Source organism: Ixodes scapularis, unplaced genomic scaffold (genome assembly GCF_016920785.2).
Source record: "Ixodes scapularis isolate PalLabHiFi unplaced genomic scaffold, ASM1692078v2 PGA_scaffold13__105_contigs__length_92229423, whole genome shotgun sequence".
NCBI classification, from domain to species: Eukaryota; Metazoa; Arthropoda; class Arachnida; order Ixodida; family Ixodidae; genus Ixodes; species Ixodes scapularis.
In genome coordinates, this window is record NW_024609839.1 from 19,177,429 (window position 1) to 19,190,135 (window position 12,707).

The 12,707-nt window shown below is 47.3% G+C and overlaps 1 non-coding gene across 1 annotated transcript; it reads left to right on the forward strand.

Annotated features, from left to right (window-relative positions):
* Positions 1-1,266: 1,266 nt before the first annotated feature.
* On the forward strand, positions 1,267-1,339 carry Trnaf-gaa. Its single transcript has one exon. It is a non-coding gene; the product is annotated as a tRNA-Phe (tRNA).
* Positions 1,340-12,707: the final 11,368 nt, after the last annotated feature.

Consider the following 12,707-nt stretch of genomic DNA (forward strand, 5'->3'; position numbering starts at 1 on the left):
TCTTACCTCGTATGTTCCTTCTATTTGTGCGCGGTTTTTTATCATGTTTAACGAGAGGTTATTATTGATTGTCCGATGTCCACCGGGTGGGTTTACCTTGGCGGTAAAATAGCAGCGAGGCTGTCCTGCTGCATCTTGCGATGTATACTCTGTCTCATTAGTTTCGTGCACTGCAAGAAAAGGTACAGGCGCAAGAGCGTAGCTCCGAAGAAGGCTTCGTTTGCGCGAGCGCTCGTACAGAAAAGGCGTCGCCGGGAATACCGCGCTCGCGCCCGTACCTTTGACTGCAGTGCACGGAATTAGTGAGACAGAGTATAGTTGATCAGTCACCGGCAATGGACCGATCCCACCACGGCCGCGGTGCATCCTGGAAGTTGTAGTCCTTTGTGGGTGCACCGCGCCAGCACACGCCACACAAAGATGGCCGACCAATGTAGCGCTATATCCAGTGTCTGTGGGGCTGCTCCGGCTGCTCGGGCTGCTCTGAGCCGAGCATAGAGCGGAACCAGCGGAACTAGCAGCACCATAGACCACGCCATGACTACAACGCCGCCCTCATGTCCGCCGCCATGTTAGTTGTAGTTTTCCGGTTTCCCGGGAGAACTACAACTAACATGGCGGCGGACATGGGGGTGTCGCTGTCATCTTAGTTGTAGTTCAGCCACTGTCTACGGTTCTGCTGGTTCTGCGAGTTCCGCTCTATGCTCGGCTCAGTCGCTCAGTCGGCTCAGAACAGTCGCCGCAGCCACGCACACACTGGATATAGCGCTACATTGGTCGGCCATCTTTGTGTGGCGTGTGCTGGCGTGGTGCACCCACAAAGGACTACAACTTCCAGGATGCACCGCGGCCGTCGTGGGATCGGTCCATTGGGACATCTCGATGATAGCGTCACTTGCATCTGTTAGTACGTTTTGCCGATACTTTTTAACCAACCGCCAGGATCGGGCTTTCCGACAGCATGACAAACGTGACGTGGTCGGGTTTCCGCATCGCGAGCAACTTGATACATGGGAACTATAGGACAGTAAACGCGCCAGTAGAAGACGCGTTCCAGGCATCACAGTTCCCACCACGCAAAGGTCTTGTCCTTTCTCCCTCTTGTTCCCCTTCTTTAGGGATTATTTTCGTCATTCTTGTCCAGCTCGCTTGCACCTTTGCATTTAATAGCAATTTAATCATAACCTTAAATATGCAAGCTTTCACCCTTGTTGGTGTTAGACCGGTGGCAGCTGATAAAACCTGTCTGCTCTGCTGACATCTAACCCCTGGTTAGCTCAGTTGGTAGAGCGCTCCACTGAAAATGGAGAGGTCCCGGGTTCGATCCCCGGACCAGGCAGATTTTTTCGGTCGTGCACCGGTCACCTAGCTGTGCTTGGAGATTTGTGTTTGTCCTTTGTCCCTCTTGTTCCCCTTCTCCAGGGATTATTTTCGTCATTCTTGTCCAGCTCGCTTGCACCTTTGCATTTAATAGCAATTTAATCGTAAGTCTGAAGAAGAGGTCTCTTAGCGGAACGTCGGCCACATTGTGAGGCTTCCAGGAGACTTTCATTTAAGTACGCAAAGGTTCGGCCATCAAATTTGAGTCTACAACAAAGGTGTGCTGCGAACATAACGTATTTCGTGCACCATGCCGTAGAAGGACCAGGCGACAGAGCCCCACAGTGCCATGGCCACAAGTTTATTTTGAGTAAAAAGAACAGGAAGCATCTGTGGGCAGAAAAGCACACACAGGAGAGCGCTCTTTTCATATGCGGGATTACCGCGCATGGGGCAGAAAGAGCAAGGTAATCCCACGAACTACCCGAAGGCGAACGACGTGACGCATTGAGGCAAGTTGCAGCCCAACGAAAAGACATGCAGGATGCGGCCAATGTCCATGTGACCGAGGTGGGCCCATTTATGCTAATTGCTGCCCCTATGTTCGAAGAATTACTCGCGCCATCAGAGGTCACGAGGAGCGGTACGGAAGGGAGCTGATATTTTTGAATGCAACAAGTTACTGAAAATGTCGTAACCCCTGCCCTCGCCCTCCCAGAAAAAGACCGCTTCTTCCTGAAGAAGGAATTGTAAGTACCGTAGCCAAGCCGGATTTCGACACCCAGCCGGCCCCTCCAAAATTTGTTCCCCATAACGCGGATCCCAAAAGGCCCAAAAACTGATTGGCGTTCACTCTGTTAGACATATGCCTAAATGTAGTCCATGCGGCATTGTAAGCGGGTCCCATGTCAACCACCGTTATTAGATCTAATAACGGTGATGTCAACGAGCCCCTCTACCTCGTTGGCCCATATATGTAAAAAAGTACATTTGGAAGCACGTAATTTTGCGTGATTTAGCGGTCTCGCTTCACAAGAAATACATGTTAAAAATTTCGGTTACTCGTAAAACAACTAGCGCACTGCTTGTTTTAGAACTTCCATCTTAAACCGGAGACACGGCAAAATAAAAAAACGGACAACACAACAACAGTTGTTGTGTTGTCCGTTTTTTTTATTTTGCCGTGTCTCCGGTTTAAGATGGAAGTACTTCACCAGCTCGCCTGTGCGTTTACCCTTTCTTCGTTGTTTTAGAATACTAACTAAAGAGTGCAAAATACTGTATAAACAGTTCATAGAGGGCGCGCTAAAACTTTTAGATTACGTTAGGCTTGATGACTTCATAGAACTACGTCTATTCATGCCTTGTTCTTTGCTTCTCCCAGCCACCTTCCCAGTATATCCGGTCACAGCGCATCCGGTCTCGGCCTCGTGGCTCGTTTCATTGTGTCGTGTTGTGCTGGATGCTACTCGGCCGATCATCGGTGTGCGTTTCCTCTCGACCTGTGACCTGTGTCGAACTCTTCGAGGAACAAGTAGTCTTGACCTCGAATCGTCGGTCCTAGCAATGGACGGGGTTAGAGGACCGGTTTTGTTCGATTTGGTTCAACTAATTCTAGCAGGTACAAAACGAGCTTCCTTTAGGCACCTTGACGGGCTCCGGTTAGTTCATATCGGAGAACCCCCCCCCCCCCCCCCCCTAGCCCCTAGCCCCGCGGCATCTCCAGTAATCTCGGGGGCGGCCTGGCAACCAGCGCGGAGGCGGTGGATGTCGGATTTGTAGCGTCTGCTTATCATTCTTTTGCCTTGTATTGCCTCAGCCGCTACGGATACAGCTTGAAATGTGGAATTTCAGAACTAAAGCACTTCTTTGCGGTGCACATACATTGTTGGTAAATCTCCAGGAGGCTAAGCTAAAACACGCGCCGGCTCACTCGAAGCAGCGTCTCATCAAATACTGTTAAGAAAGCGCTGTCAAAGGTAGCGCTCAAAAAATAAATCGCGCATCACGCGCTCCAACCTTGACAGTGCTTTTTTTAAGTCTGTCTCAGCTGAGACTGTATTCGATCAAGTCGGCCCTGGGCAGCGGTCTTTCCGCGCGCTTTAGTTTACTCTATCGAGCTGTTTCCACAACAAAGGAGGACCTTTATTCTGCGAAAGCACACTGGAGCAGCAGACATTGTCATTATGATGCCTTCGACAACGAGAACTGACTTAAGCGATGTGAGGCGTCCGGCCGAAAATTCGGAAGATCCAACAGGAATGAAAACGCACTCGTGGGGTATCAATCAACTTACCTTGCGGAGGCGGCTTCATTTTGTCACCACGAGTAAAGCCTAGTTCCACTTGTCTCGAAGTGCTTTAATTCACGTGTTTTATTTACATGACAAACGCTCCGAAAAATAAAACAATATATGCAACACAACAGTGCCTCGACCCATTGGTTGCGACACACGACGTCTATCGGGAAATGGGAGCATATTCGGAAGCGACATATATCAACTTTGAAGTTTCATCAGCAAAGGGTGTACGCACTCACCGAGGAAACGAAACACCAGTGGGCGAATGTCTGCTCGGACCGATTATTGCAATTTCCTACACTACACACTCCGGTCGTGGTTAGGAAATTCCAGAGACAATGCGTCCACAAAATCAAGCGCGACCGCCGCGATCGCGAACACTCTGCCAGGTTATTCTTCGATAGAGACTACACCTTTAATGTCGTTCTCCGTCGTCAAAACTGTTGCTCAAGCGGTGTTCTGCGTTATCACGCGGATTTCACGCTTTGGTGGTTCGCAGACTCTGCATGTCGACGATCTCGGGCATCGCCGCGCGTCTCCTCCGTCGGTTTCGTCCGTCATGCTTAAAGCAGCTTAAAGTTAAACGCCAAAACAACAGGGACATGAGGAGAGATGCAAACGGGACGAGGCGCCTCGTCCTGTCTGCATCTATCCTTGTACCCCTGTTGTTTTGGCACGAACAACCAACTAGGCTAACTCGCCGTCTAAATTCCGCCAATCAGTTCGTAAATTCTACCGAACGAGGTATAATTTTATAGTATACCGCCAACCGCGCCACTTCCGGGCCGACTTTTTTTTATGACTAGGCTTCAAAAAAATCACGTGGTGCCATCCCCCTGCGAATATCGGTACGCCCGACGAAGGAATACCAAGTGTTGTACGAGGCGTTTTGACGCCGTACCACACAAACACTCACATACACAGCGACGTCCCTGTGTATGTGAGTGTTTGTGTTTGTGTCTCGTCCTTCTGTGTGTTATTCTTTCTACGAACTGGAGTGCAATTAAAATTAGTTTTGAAGTCTCTCTCCCGTCCTGTGTGACCAAACAATCTGATAACTTGCAGTCATGAGCAAAGCAGTTCCACACTAGGACACGAACACAGGCACGCATACAATCTTTCTGATTTTATCTGTGTCTGTTTGTGTGTCTGTGTTTGTGTCCTGTCCCTGTGTATGTGAGTGTTTGTGTCTTGTCCTTCTGTGTGTTATTCTTTCTACGAAGCGCAGCGCCTTTCACCAACATGCTCCCTTTGCTTCTAATTTTAATTGTCAGAGAGAGGCTAACAAAATTTGCACCATGTGTCTACTATGTTAGCCAACTGTTCTGGGCCGAAATAATTTTTGTCATTACATTGTGGTTCAGCCTCATCGACATCATCTGTGCAAAGCCTGACCAGACTGGACGGTGCCCTGGAGGCGCCTTCAGGTTCCATTGAGGAACTCCCGGCAGGAGCTGGGATGACGTTGGGGGCCTCAAATTGTAAGTCCTCCAATTTTTACTGAATGCAACCAAGCACAACACCAGTCAGTGGTCCTTGTGTTAGGCTTTTTAATGTTTTATTTCCTAACTCCGGCCTAACCGAAGGAGCTTTGACATGTGGTTTTTTATATATATATATATATATATATATATATATATATATATATATATATATATATATATCCCTTGACGTCAGCCATCTTGATAGTGGCAAAATGAAAGTGTGAAGTATTTATGCTCAAGGTCTGAATATTTGGTGAGTAACAACTGGCCACAAGGTGGTGGGCACTCCAGCTTTTCTCCGGGTATTTTATACTCAGAAACCTGTAATCTAACTTGCGAAAGCAAGGGCCTGCCGGCCTGTTTAACCACTGTTATAGTAGACTTGTTTGCACTGGCTGTCCTAGTTTAAGTGTGCCGGGCTGGCATTTTGAACCTGTCGGCTGCAGTGCTGGGATATGGTTTCCAAATTAAGCTTAGGAGTTTAAGAATGTTGGAACATTCATATCTTTTATTCAGCATGATTCTACTAGGAGCCAAATGTGGGAATTACTAGCTAGTAATTAGCTTGTCAACTTTGAACCTTATAGCGTAACCATCATTTATCTTTTTTTTAATGCTTCAGCTGAATAGTGCATGAATAAGAGGTAATTGCTGTAATGTGTTTCCCACTGGCAGTGACACAGCTACCTTTTTTTTTTACAGCTAATTTGTATAGTATTTCCTAGTATAGCAGCCGTTGAGTTGTACTGTCAAAATAGCTGAAATAACTTTGCTGACTATGATTGCACCTCCTATGTTAGTTATGGTGCAACAAGGTTGCCGATCAGCTTATGAGACCAGCTCTACCCAATGCTATCTCCTTCACTCTGGGGACTTCTCAACATATTCCTTGCATTGGTGGAAAACTGATGTAATTTTTTGTCTACCATTTGTTGCATTGACATGATTGATGCACAGCTGATACAACCTGGCTGGTTTATGACAGGGCTTAATGCAGCCCTTTTTCATACAGCCATGTGCTTTCTTTTATGGTTCAAATATGAGATAATAAAGATCAAGGTTAAATATAATTGTTTGTTTTTTTGTATTTGCAGGCTGCTGCTATGCACACTGCAAAATATATATTTTATTTGTGAATTTTTTCACACCATTTATACAATGGGCAAAGTGTGTGCAACCACGGTGTGTGAGTTGTGTACTCCAAAACTACCATCTGCAGGCAGCCTCAAATTTAGCACACACATAACAGTGCTTGTCTCTTAGCGAGTGCAGTCATAAACATATATATTTTTAGGTTCACGGCTCCTGACGATTTCTTTTATCAGTCAAGCCATTTTAATCTTTTGCTTTTAAAGAAGGGAAAGACTGGTGTCCGCTAGTGCTGCACAGCTTACTTCTCCATAGGGCCAGAGCTTGATAATACATTACTCACCCTAATTAATCTTCCATTTCCGGTCCAGAGCAGTCTCCAATAGTTAAGCTGGTGCTTGAGCTTCGGCTACAGAATGGGGAGATTTTGCGGCAGTTGGGGGCGATGCAGCAGGACATTAGAAACTTAAGTTTTAATTTATCGTAAATGAAGGCCTCAATGTCTGCTGCACCGCCTTCGCCGGAAATGGCTCCAGAGCCGTCGCGGGCGCCCCTTCCAAAGCTGCCCGCGGCGACTATGGAAGAATTCAGGGAATTGGAAAATGCCCTGAAGGATAAAGCTACAGCCACAGCCCTGGTATGTTGCACTTTCCTCCTTTCATATGATGATTTTTCCAACATGCACTGCAGTGGTTGTCGCTAGCTCATAATGTCAACTATCATACTCGGCCACTAAACGGGTGGACACTGCATTTGCTTTACTCAATGTTAATAAATGATAGCTTTTCAGTATGAAGAAAAATGAAAACTGGTTGTGTCGTCATAGCCGTGTTTCTGTGTTTGATTTGGTATTTGGTCATGCTTCTACATTTCCGTTGTCCCTTGTTTTTCACAGCAGCTGGAGGTGGCTACGTGGGTCAGGGAAACTGACACGGTTGCCGAGGCCTGCCGAAGCCTTCTGGAAAGGGCCCTCAAGAAGGAGGTCCAAATAAAATTTAGCCTCCTGGGCCGGAAAGGCAAGCTACCTTTCCGGGGGACCCTCCTCCCCGCAGGGGGCACCTGTGAAAGCAGGTGTTTGGAGAGTGGCGTCTCCACGGACCCCGAGCCATGCGGGTTCGCCCTCCCACGTATGGCTGTGCGTGGCTTTCCCGTGTCTGAGGAAAAGGGAATCCTGGTGGTTGAGCCGAGCCCGGGGCAGGTTTGGACCCTTCGGGGCCCCCCGGGTGAGGCAATACACCACTTCGGCCCCCGCTTCTCATAGACGGGAGTCCTGGTAAGGCCCGGCCAGGATGATTCAGTCTAGTCGCCATTTCTTCTACTATCCCCTCTGATCTTTCACTTTTACCTTTCCTGTTTCTTTTACTTCTCTCTCATTTCTCTTACTCCTTTTTCAGCCCTCTTTGGCGGCAAGGGCTAACCTTGGGTGGCAATGGACCTCTGTCTTGACCCACACTTGGGTATAGTTTCCCGGCAGCACTGTTAGCGTAACGTCTCCAGCCAAGCCCTTCTTGTTATGGTGCGTTACCTAACCCTTTGTTGGGCTCGGTGGTGGGCGGTGCACCGCGGATACCGAACACTCTTTGCCCTCCTATGGCGCCTCACCCCTCCAAACCCCGTTCAGGGCAAGCCTTTAAAAGGCGCTGCCTTGAACACAAAACCATTGAAAAAGAATCTAAGGAAGAAACCTTTACAAAGTTTTTTGTCGTTCATTCGCTGGATGAACAGAAACCAGTTGCAAAGCTCTCACCCTTTGTTGTAGCTAAAGTTCTTGAGCACCTTGTAGGGTTCTCCTATAAGGCTAAGAAGCTCCACTGTGGAGACCTCCTTGTGGAGGTAGAAACAAAAAAAAACAAAGTGAAGCACTCTCTAAGATGACCAACATTGTTGACTTGAAAGTGTCGGTGAGCCCTCACCGTACACTTAACACCATTCGTGGTGTCCTCTCTGAGGATGACTTTCTTCATACCAGTGAGGATGAGCTTCTTGAGGGCCTCGAAAGCTCTGGTGTCATCGCCGTCAAACGAATAATGTTTAAAAAGAATGGTGAAGAAATTCCCTCTAAGCATGTTATTTTGACTTTCGTGAGACACACTCTACCAGAGACAATCAAAGCAGGGTACCTTAATTGCCGGATCCGCCCTTATGTCCCCAACCCACAGCGGTGCTTCCGTTGTCAGCGTTTTGGCGACGGGTCACGCAGCTGTCGCGGAAGGGAGACATGTGCAAAGTGTGGAAGTCAAGGCCACGTCTCCGACATTTGCGAGGCCGTGGCCCATTGCGCTAACTGCGGTGGACCACACCCCGCTTACTACCGCAGCTGTCCTTTCTTTCAGCAAGAAAAAGATATTCTTGCCCTGAAAGTCAAAGAAAATATTACATACGTGGAAGCAAAAAAGCGTTTTTCCTTTTTGTCAAAGGGTAGTTATGCTGAGGCGGTGCGCAGGGGCCCTGCACCGCGCTCGGAGTCAAGGGCCACCCAGGTCTCTCCCGAGATCTTGGCGGCCGACCTCAGGTCCCCAGCTCCCCGACAGGGCCAGCAGCAGCTTCCCCCAGTCCCTGGTGGTAGCACGCGTGCTGCCCCTCCATCCGAGGACAGGCCGGCAGCTGCCGCGCATGTCCCCTCTCCTAGGTCCCCTCCTAGGGAGGAGCGAGCTTCTCGCTCCTGCTCGCTGGAGAGGGTCTCCCTACCAAAGGAGCAGCATGGTACCCATGCAGCTCCTGTGAAAGGAGGTGTGAAGACAAGCTTGGGTGACCCTTCACCCAGTTCTTCCGCCACTCCTCCATCCGGTCGTGGCCGGGGTTTTTCCCCACGCGTGCCAGGCCGGACTAGCTCTGTCATGCTCCATCCACGAGACACTTCCCAGGACATGGAGATACCAACTGATGCGGACAGTCAGTCTACTCCTGGGTCCGACCAAGATGGTATGGAATGGGAGACAGCTTCTCGTAAATCTAAAAAGAAGCAACCTGTAGTAGCGCCCAAGTGATAGCCCCGATAGCTGTTGCATTGTGATCACAACTTCCACCTAGGTCGAGTTGGCTCTCCATAGTTATATTTATTTTGCTAGGTTTTATATATTTACGTACTTTTTTAATAGATGACAAAGTTACATTTTATGCAATAGAACTGTCGCGGTATTTTAAGAAATATTGAGGATGTCAATCATTTTATGGATGACCTTCGACCCATCGCTCTTGCCTTGCAAGAAACCCATCTTCACTCTAATTCTTTTAACATTTTAAGACGTCATCAGGTTTTTAGGAAAGACCGTCCCGCTTCCAGTCCTTCTGGTGGCGTTGCAGTAGTTGTGCAGAGTGGAGTCGCTTGCTCTCAAGTTCCACTCCGCACACCTCTGGAAGCTGTTGCAGTGCGTCTCCTCGTGGACCGCCTTGTAACGCTTGTTTCTTTATACTTACCACCAAATATTCCTTTCAATCTTCAAGAGGTACAGGGACTTGTAGGACAGCTTCCACAACCGTTTTTAATTTTGGGTGATTTTAACGCTCATCATCCCATGTGGGGCAGTACCCGTCAGGACTCCCGGGGTGGTGTTATTGAACGTCTTTTATTGTCTTCTGGGCTGTGTCTTCTTAACGGGAAAGAACCAACTTTTTTTAGTGCAGCACACAACTCATTCACATCTATTGATCTTTCTATCGCTTCACCTTCATTACTTCCTTGCTTTTCATGGAAGGTTCTCCATAACCCTTTTGGAAGTGATCACTATCCTATTGTTTTAGAAAGTACTGTTCCATTGCCTAATCTTTTAAAGCGTCCCCCTAGGTGGAAATTAGACAAGGCTGACTGGACACTTTTTAATCTTCACTCCACTTTAGATCCTTCGATCCTTTCTTCTTTGTCACCTGAGAACGCTACACTTCATGTTACTGAGCAGATACTAAGGGCTGCTCAGCGCTCTATTCCACAAACTTCTGGTAATGTGCCAAAAAAATGTAAACCTTGGTGGAACAAGGAGTGTGCCACAACCCTGGCAGATCAAGACAAGGCCTGGGAAAGATTTCGTAGATATCCCACTTCGCACAACCTTGTGGAGTTTAAACGCCGAAAAGCCAAGGCTCGTTGGACTAGGAAGCGGGCAAAACGGAAGTCTTGGATGAAGTACCTGTCTTCTCTAACTAGTTTTGTCCCTGCCAAAGAGGCCTGGGACAGATATAGGAAAGTAAATGGGGATTATAGGTGCTTTGCCATCCCAACGTTTAATGGTCCTTGTTCGTCATTAAAAGACATAGCTAACGTCCTCGGAGAACATTTTTATAATTCATCCAGCTCAGCCAACTACAGTGCTAACTTCGCGCAGTTTAAAGCCCGTGCGGAGCAACAAAAGCTAGTCGTAACTGGAGGAAAGGCAGCCTCTTATAATCGGCCATTTACGCGATATGAACTTGAGATGGCCCTTAGTGTAAAAAAGCTATCTGCTCCTGGGCCCGATGGGCTTCACTATGAAATGCTTCGTAACCTGTCCAAGGAATCCCTTGAAAACCTTTTTTTTTTTTTTAATTCCTTATGGGAAAAGGCTTGTTTTCCTCAGACTTGGAGGCATGCATATATTATTCCCCTTTTAAAACTTAATAAAGATCCTTCACAGCCATCAAGTTACCGCCCAATCGCACTAACGAGCTGCCTCGGAAAAACATTTGAAAGGCTGATAAACAGGCGACTGGTTTATGTATTGGAACAACAGAGGGCCTTTGATAACAACCAGTGTGGATTCCGCCGAGGTCGTTCTACTCTCGATCACTTGGTACGCTTGGAAACTGTTATAGGTGAGGCATTTGTAAAACGGCAGCACTGTGTCGCAGTTTTTTTCGATTTGGAGAAGGCATATGATACAGCGTGGAGACATGGGATTCTTCAAGATCTGTATGCATGTAATATCCGTGGCCGTATGCTGCAATGCATAAGGGAATATCTAACAAACAGGACTTTTCAAGTTCGTCTTGGCTCCAACCTATCTGATTCCTACGTGCAAGAAAATGGAGTCCCTCAAGGAGGAGTCTTGAGCGTAACTTTATTTGTGCTAAAAATGAATTCAATTGAGCGACTGCTACCTCCTTCTGTTTCATATTCTCTTTACGCTGATGATATACAGATCTCGTCTTCCTCTTGTAACCTTTCCAGCTGTGAGCGCCAGTTGCAGATAGCCATAAACAAACTTTCCAAGTGGGCTGACGAGAACGGGTTTCGGTTCTCTGCATCCAAAACGGTCTGTGTGCCCCTTTCTTTGCGTCGTGGGCTGTCATTGGACCCATCCCTGGAACTAAATGGAAACCCTGTACCTGTCAGGAAAGAGCACAGATTTCTTGGTGTGATATTTGATAAGAAGCTTAATTTTATTTCACACCTGAAAGCTTTGAAAACTAAATGTCTTCAGTCTATGAATCTTTTGAAAGTTCTATCTCATAAGTCATGGGGTTCTGACAGAAAATGTATTCTACGGTTGTACAATGCTCTTGTAAGATCTCGTCTTGACTATGGTGCGGCAGTGTATGGATCGGCCCGGCCATCTGCCCTCAGAATGTTGGACCCAGTTCACCACCTGGGGTTGAGACTAGCAACTGGTGCTTTCCGAACATCCCCTGTCTCCAGTTTATATGCAGAAGCTAATGAGCTATCACTGAACAAACGACGAACCTACCTTAGCCTAACGTATGCTTTTAAGATTCTGGCTGACCCTCAACACCCTACTTATTCTTCCCTTACAAGGTCGAGGTTTTCCCGTCTCTTTAACAACAAGCCAAGCATTGTGACACCATTAATGATGATGATGATGATTAATGGTTTAATGGCGCAAAAGCGACGAAGGCCATGCTGCGCCAGACTACAAGACTAATGCGACTCACAGTAACGGTAATTGAGAGCATACATGAAGCTGATGTTTTATATATTTATGGTGAACAGAAAATGCAGTACTTAAATTTTGTGTAGAAGGCCACTTGCTTGCAAAAAGTTGAGGACCCGATTGAATGGAACGATGGGATGCTCGCCTAACAAAAGTGTTGGATGGAAAGGAATCTGATATGTAAAAAGCTCTGGAAAACAGGCAAGCCGGTTCTGCTCAAAGCCTGGACAAGAACACAAAATATGCAAAATTCTCAAAGGTTCACCGCAATACTCGCAGCTTGGAGCGTCTTCTCCACAAAGAAGATGTCCGTGAGTCAGGAAGGTGTGGCCGATTCTAAGACGGCACAAGAGAACCTCATGAAAACGGTTTTTACGAGATGAATTCTCCCACAATCCCAAAACTGGCTTAATAGCATGCAGCTTATTTGCACTCTCTAGGTTCCACTCAGATTGCCAAGCATCGAGGAGAGCTTTCCTAAGGAGGGGTTTGATATCTTGAAAGGGTATCCCCCGTCGGATTTCTAGGAGATTGCTTGCGGAGGTAGCCAGCTGGTCTGCTTTCTCATTGCCTTTGATCCCAACATGGCTTGGGATCCAGCAGAATTTGATAACAAACCCACGCTATAAGCAGCAATTGATTTTATAGCGTATT